This window comes from Myotis davidii, unplaced genomic scaffold (genome assembly GCF_000327345.1).
Source record: "Myotis davidii unplaced genomic scaffold, ASM32734v1 scaffold874, whole genome shotgun sequence".
NCBI lineage: Eukaryota > Metazoa > Chordata > Mammalia > Chiroptera > Vespertilionidae > Myotis > Myotis davidii.
In genome coordinates, this window is record NW_006285611.1 from 369901 (window position 1) to 378186 (window position 8286).

An 8286-nucleotide genomic window follows, 5' to 3' on the forward strand; every position below is an offset into this window, starting at 1 on the left:
TAATTTTTTTTTACCTAAGTGACATAATACATCTAAAGTAGTTAGTAAATGTCATTTTGCAAGCACAATAAATATTTAGTAAGCATGACCCATGTTTGGCTATTTTGCAAATAAGAAAATCTCTACCCAAAGCATTAGGAACTTGTCCGAGTTCAAAAGCAAGTTCATGTCCTTGTTGGAACTATAATCCATCTATCTTGACTTTCAGCGCAGTTCAAAAAAATAACAAAAAATATCAAAAAGCCTGCTAAGATCTCAAGACAAGAAATCATTACTAGAATGAGTCTAGATCTGGCCATATTAAAAATCCACTGAAGCAGCCTTCAAAACCTGGCCAATGACAATACAAGGCCAGCAGGTGGCAGTACATCCACATACAAAGAAGTCGCTGCATTGCCATCCAGACTCCTCAAGTTCTGTCCTCTCTACTCAAAACCACAACAGAAAATCTAAACTCAACCATCAATATCCTGACCACACCATAAGATCTCCTTTGCCTGTTGAGTTTCACATATCCCTAAATATGAACTCTACTGCCAAGTCAGAACCGAATTTCTCACAACAGTTTACTCCGGAAGTCCTTATTATTAATTAATTGATTTGCTGAAGCAAGAACTCATTACATCTAAGATTCACCCAGTAAGTCATTCTAGTGCTTATCAAGTAGAAAATATTACCTTATGTCTTATAGGCAGTCCATGGGGATAACATTAAATGCCTCACTTCCACCCCCATAGTCTCTCCCCTCCAAAATAAATAAATATTCGAAAGAAAAAGGAGTAAAACTATAAGTGAGTAAAAAATAATTGAGAGCGAAAATATGCAAAGTCACTTTTGAAAGATTACTTCTATTGCATTGGACAGAAATGTGAATAATTACCTTATATAAAGATAGAATATAACCAAGCCCTGGCCCAGTGCTAGCTGGTTAGAGCATTCTCCCAACACACTCAGGTTGCAGGTTTGATTGCCAGTGAGAACACATACAAGAATAAAGCAATGAATGCGCAGATAAGTGGAACAACACAAGATAAGTGGAACAACAAATTGATGTTTTCCTCTCTCTCTGTCTAAAAATAAATAAATAAATTTTTAAAAAATAAATAAAGACAGGATATAACCATTAAAAGAGCTTGCCAAAACACATAAACAAAAAAGTCTAAAAACAGAGGCTAAGGGTGGAAGTTTCTACGCAAGTACATTACATGGGGTATATAAAACATTTAGCTGAAAGGCACTCTAGAGAAGATAGAATCCAACTTCTAACTTTACAAATAAGGAAATAAAGTCTCACACACGCAGTGTGACTCTGGTCATGCAACGCTTTGGTGGCAGAGGTTCTGGCTGACCATGGGAGTCACTGGTGCCAGACTAGGAATTACTTCAATTAAGATAATGTTAAGATTTTATCGTAGGGGAATTAACTCCAACTTAAACAGGTAAATGTTCACGGACCTTTCCAGGTACTGAAGTGGATTCATGGTCACAATAACCTACTTAGCATCACTAGAAGTTTCTGCAAAAGTCCCCACCTAAGAATACATGCAGCCCTGGTGTGTGAGAAACTGTTTACTACCTTCACTATCTGATAAGCATAGACAGAGAACCCCCCTGAAGGCTGGGTGCCTTTGAAGCCCTAGCAGAGGTCAGCTAGGCGCCACCTCTGTTTGTCCAGACAGCGGTAGCTGAAACTACTCCCCCATTTATTATTATGTAAATCCTTGCTGATGGGCTAGTCTGCCTGTTGCAGGGGGTCACCTGCCTAAGGGCTATTCTATGGGTGCATCCCAGAATCAATAAAAGCTTGGTGAGGCCTGAGCATGGGAGGAAGTCCTTCCCCTTGAGTTGGACCTGCCCGCCTGGCCCCCCAATATTCCCAAATTATCTCTTGTCTTCTCTTTCATTTGTGTGCAGCTCTGCTTCCAGTTCCTGAACCCTGACCCACACGGGACGTGGGAAAGAAACACTCAACACTGGTGGTGTGGTTCAGTTGGTCTGGTGTCCTCCTGATGCACTGAGAGATCACCCATTCAATTCTGGTCAGGGTACATGCCCGGATTGTGGGCTTGATCCCCAGTGTGGGGTATACAGGAGGAAGTTGATCTATGGTTCTCTCTCATATCGATGTTTCTCTCTCTCTTCTGTCCCTTCCTCTCTTCTAAAAATCAATAAAAATGTATTTTTAAAAAAGAATTTATGCAAACACCTGATCACTTGACACATCTACAGTCTGGCAATGCCATGATTAAAATAGCATTAGTTGAGCTTAAGGTTTTATCCACCTGTTACTTTTGGAATGCAAATGCACTTGGGAGATACATTACTGGTCAGTCAGCACTTCAAAGTGAAAGAACTTTTTCTCTAAAGAGCTATTTGTTAATTCATTGATTCCTTTGACCTATTCATCTAGTGATGCCTACTCTAATAAGACACTATGATAAGGGTTGGTGGAATTCGTGGAAATGAATAAGACAAGATTCTGTCTTCACAGATTTTAGTCTATCAGGAGAGAAATGGATTTAATGTGCTAAGATGTGTCATAGCAGTTTTGTGAAAACATGCTCTTGTGCCACTGAGGACTGTGGACTAATTTTATTTTGTGGGGATGAGATAGAGAATTGGGAGGTTTCTTGGAGCTATCTCCAAAAAGTTATTTTAATTAAAAATTTTTAATATTAACATTACCACAGGTGCCCATCTTTCTCCCCCACCCCCTTTGATCACCTCCACCCACTCAAACCTCCCCTTCCCTTGGCCTTCACCCCACTATTGTTCATGTTCATCAGGTATGCATATATGTTCTTTAAATAATCCCTCCACCTTCTTTATCCAGTCAACCCCACTTCTCTCCCCTCAGTTGCCAGCCAGTCTGTTCCATATATCCATGTTTTTGGTTCCATTTTGTTTGTCAGTTTATTTTGTTCATTGGATTCCACATATTAGTGAGATCACATGGTATGTGTCTTTCTCTGACTGGCTTATTTCACTTAGCACAATGCTGTCCAGATCCATCCATGCTGTTGCAAGGGTAAGAGTTTCTTCTTTTTTATAGCCATGTAGTATTCCACTGTGTAGATGTACCACAGCTTCTTTATCCACTCATCTGCTCATGGGCACTTGGGCTGAATTCCAAAACACCAATCAGAAGGAATACATGCACCCCTATGTTCATAGCAGCATTATTCATAATAGCCAAGATCTGGAAACAGCCCAAGTGTCCACAGGAAGTTTTGATGGAGGAATGTTAGAAAAAAAATAGGAGAGCATTCTATATCTAAGGTCAGTGGGGAGAAGGAATTGTGAAGGGAAGAGTAGAGATCAGGTATTGGGATCTCTCAGAAGCTGATTTTATCCATTGCCATCTGACCTTGTTCAGCTAGACTGAAGATTTGCTTGAGGCATGAGCTGAAAATATGTATACGCTTTATATTGCATCATAGTCCAAAGTACTTTCTGCTACCCTTTGGAAGCAGACAGTATAAACATGCAAGGTCCTCTGTCAAGATTTGCAAGGTTCTCTCTGAAAGATTGTTGATGGACTCAAATCCATTAAAATTGTTGCTCCTCTGGAAAGACTGACTCACTACCCTTGAAGCAGTGTTTACCAGGATGGACTGGTTTAGATGACAAGGTAGCAATCCAGGTCCTAACTTGAAAAACCACTATAGCATGCTATTCCCCAGCCACAAGTGGAATAATGCTTGGAAGCTCATAAAGAAGCAAGCTAAGTTTTGATTGAGCAATATACAGTAAGGACTTATTAAATGGTGTTGGAGATTAACCCTATGCCAACAGCCAACTGTTAATTGAATCTAAATATGACTTGGCAAGAGAGGAAGCAAATCTCATATACAATATGATGCGGAACTAGGAATAAAACTCAAGGCAGGCCCCAGGAAATGGCGATGAGTAAATATTGTCTGCTCCCCACAGCCACCCTGGGTGCAGGTTAGTGACTGCATGTCCCTGGTTCCCTCCCATGCAGCACAGGAGGCCATAGGAGGATGGTCAGTCACACGGTGAATTACACTCACCCTCTGACAAATGAGGACCCACATGGCATGAACTCAATCCAATAGTGTAGGGTTAGAGGTGGACATCCAGTGTCTGCCTCCTTCTCCCTTTTCCTGCCACATCAAAGAGCCTGGTCTTGGAGCTAAATTCTAATTCTAATGATTTGCTCCAGACTCGAGGTTTTCTCAGAGGGACTGTGATGCCGGCAGCCAGGCTCTAACCTAAAGCAAGTCCAGAATATTGAGGATGAATTTACACTTCAGTAAAAGGCTAGAGAAGCAAGATAGGTGTTGGATATCACACCACAGGAACACATAGGCTTGCTCTCTGTGAGAGTGTAATAGACAAGAACAGTCATGTTTCTAGATTTGCAACTTCTCTCCTAAGCTTTTTTTTAATTCTTTTTAATTCTTCTAAAGTATAAAACTGAGCGGTGCCTGGAAGTTATAAGTGCCAGAAAATGAGAGGACAGATGAATGTGGTAGGTTTATGGTAAGTAAATGTAAAACATATTCCTTCCTTTGAAGAGCTAAAAAAATATTTTTAAAGGAAGGTATTCACAAAAGACATATGAACACCCGAAAAATATGTAAAAACCAAGTTGTGTTAACACAGAGACATCACCTTTAACCTATCCAAATGGCAAATGGCTGCTGGAGACTCAGGAAGGCCACAGATGCTGGGGCTCTCGGTCCAGCCCCAAGAGGTTCATTCCTCTAACTGAGCTCTTCTGTGTGTCCATTTGTGGTTAATTTGCAGCTTCTACCCTCCAGCTGGGAATGTAAAGATGGGGAGGCTCCTAGTAAAGATTACCATGAAATTCATCTTTACATCAGTAGGGGGATAATGGAAGTTTGTGGAAATAGAGCACTCATTGCCATGGGGCGGGGTGTGTATCATATTTTAAAGTTTATAGCCTTTGGACACATACAGTGAAAGCGTATCGAGATTCTCGGGCAATCTTATCAACCTTAAAATATGCAGCCACCTTCCCCTGCTTTACATCACACTTCCTGTCGCACGCTTTGTCGACATAAGGGGATCATCTGGTTAGTGAGTGAACCTGGCCATCTGCCCATAATTTATGAACAGTTATTTTATATTCATTGTGACTATTGTAAGTCACACAAAGGGATGAACCTCTTCTGGGGAGGGAGGTAGGTTTTTTTTTAAAAAAAGAGTGATTTTTAAAAAATGGCCCCATCATAGAAGCATGGAACAGATTGACAAATTTCAGAGGGAAGTTGGGGGTGGGGTTGGGGGGGGGTGGAGAGATTAACTGGGGAATTTATATGCATATATGCATAGCCCATGGATACAGACAACAGTGTGGTGAAGGCCTGAGAGAAGTGTGTGCAGTGTAAGGGGCAGGGGGGAGGGGAGGGGTGTTAATGTGGAAATAAAAGGGGACCTGTAATACTTTCAACAATACAGATAAATTTTCTTAAATGGCCCAATAAAGAAAGCCGACTTGTGGTATTGGAGATGGAAATGAAGAATCTGAGAACGTAATGGCTCTCGGACTGAAAATAAAAAGTTTGCTTGACTGTAGAAGTGCAATATCTCATTCAGTAATAGCTTCCATCTCCCAGGTGAATGAATCCAAGTGATCTCTACACAGAAATGAGAGAAGAATTTAACAGAACTATTTCAGTAAGTGTTCCGAACAGTGAAAAAATTACTCGCCAAGTGAGAGACAACAGTTGTGAAAGCTGAAAATGAGGTTTATTTGTCATGTGAATTATAAACACAGGGAACAAATATACCTTGGCAGAAATGTCCTTCAGGGCAAAGTCAGGAACTTGCAAATATACACTCTTCAATTCTAAGTGGTAAAGGTACTAGTGAGCCTCTCCAAACAAAGTTTACCACTGAGTAAACATTGGTGGGAGAGTTTTAAAAACTGTTTTTCCTTGCTTACCGTAAATTTAATTAAAGAAAGAACATTACTGGCTTCCTTGACTTACTACTTTTGTGTTTTGGGTTTTTGTTTCTAAATTGAAAAAGCTAAAGAGGCTCATTGTGGAGAAAGTCATGAACCAGGATAAATTATCAACACAGAAAAAAATATATATATATTATGTGGAAATGCTTTGGCACACAGAGATACTCAAGGAAAAATGAGCTTCTGAGTTTCAAACAGGTAAGGGTTGACTATCTCATCTTTTTGGGGGGCAATAGTACAGGCTTCATTATCAAGCTAGATTTGTTCTGCCAATAAGAAAACCTCATGGCATTGAGAAATAATAATGAGAACTTACGGTAGGCATATTGGCTGTACAAAAGAAAGAGATAGTAAGAGAGATAGAAGTTTGGATAATGCCATGTAGAATACAATTTAGTAATGTTTATTTCAGTAACTGTATTACTTAAGTCATATATTTAGAGAATTACTAATGTCCAAAGGAACCAAATCCAATTGAAAAATGAAAACCAGAAAGTTCTCAGAAAATGAAATGTAAAATGCAAACCTAAACATGTGAGAAGGCACTCTTCCCTCTCATAAAATGAAAAGTGCAAATTAAAACTCTGCTGAAACAACATTTCTCACCTATTCAATTGGCAAAAATTCAAAAGTTTAACACTATGCCAGCTGTGGGAAAGCTGGAAAGAAACGGGAACTTGCTTTCATTGCTGGTGAGTGTGCAGAATGTATCTGTCTCTCAAAGAGCAACTTTGTAATAGCTATCAAAATTGTAAACGCATTTACTCTTTGGCTCTGCTAGTCTACATCTGGAACTTTATCTGATAGTATTTCTGTATGTGTACAAAATGATTTTTGTCAGTTATTTACTGAATATTGCTTGTAACAGAAAATAGAAACTACCCAAATGTCCATCACTCTGGGTCTGATGGAATATATTGTAATGAAAAAGCTCTCTATGTATTAATCTTGAAAGATGCCCAGTATGTATCAATAAAAGTAAAGAACTGAACATATTACATTACCTTAAAAAATAATAATAAAGGCAACTTGGAGTTTTAAAAAAAGGAATAGGTGGATGGAGAACTAACAAATACACTTATGTTTATATTTACATTAAAGAGACACTGGATAGAGACTCTGGAAGTGATACAATGGACTAGGTAGGAAGGAGGCTCCTCAAGATGTGTGGTAATAATTTATAATAAATAAATAAAACAGTCACTTAAATTTTTCAGTGTTTTTTGTAGTTGGTGTGGAAAAAATGTAAGAGACTCAATGCAGAAACTCTTTTGTGACGATCTTAGATCTTTAAGTGGTCAGGGTCCATGATTAGGTTTTAAAGGAGCCCATGAAATTGAATGCAAAATGTTGTATCTCTTTGCATATGTACATGTTTCTAGGAGAACTGTCCAGAGCTTGCATCACATTATTAAAAGAACTCCATGATCCAAAACAATGTGAGAGGTCACAAATTTGAGCATTCATACAAGTCTCTAAACTTATACTTCCTAAATATGAAGATACTGCATGTCTTGGTAGTCATAAATATGGGTACTGGAATCCAGAGACTGGGGTCAAAGTTCACCACTTATGAGTTGTATATCTCTGGGCAGTTTATTCAAGCTTTCTAATCTCATGTTTCTTACCTGCAATAGAAAGGAAATAGTAACATCTATTTCAGATGGTATTGTAAAGATGGAATCAAATAATATATGTAAAGTGCTTAGCAAAATGCCAGACACACAATAAGCGCTCAAAAAATATTGCCCAGTGTAATCATTGAACTGAATATTGGTCCTGTGGTTACATAGAAAATTTTGGAAAGGGTCAGAATATGCACTGAGTTTTGGCCATGTTGAATTTGAGGTGCCTATGGGATACCTAAGTGGATATATCTGGCAGAAAATGAGTTTAAAGGTGTTAGTGCTGGAAAAGTTAGGCTATGTTATGTTTTTATGTTAAGTTTTTTTTTCTCTATCTACATCCTCTTCCTTGGTGATCTCATCTAGTTTCATGATCATATACTGATAACTCCCAACATATATATATCAGAGCTCTCCCTTAAACTCACACTCCAAATACCTACTCAACAAATATTCTTGGATGTTTATAGGCATCTCAGAATTAACATGTTTGTGTGTGTGTGTGTGTGTGTGTGTATGTGTGTTTTATTGTTGTTGTTAATCCTCAGCCGAGGACATTTTTCCATTGATTTTTAAAGAGAGTGGAAGGGAAAGGGAGAGACAGAGAGAAACATTGATGTGTGAGAGACACATCGATTGGTTGCCTCCTGTCCGCACCCTGACCAGGGCCAGGAAACCTGCAACCAAGGTACATGCCCTTGA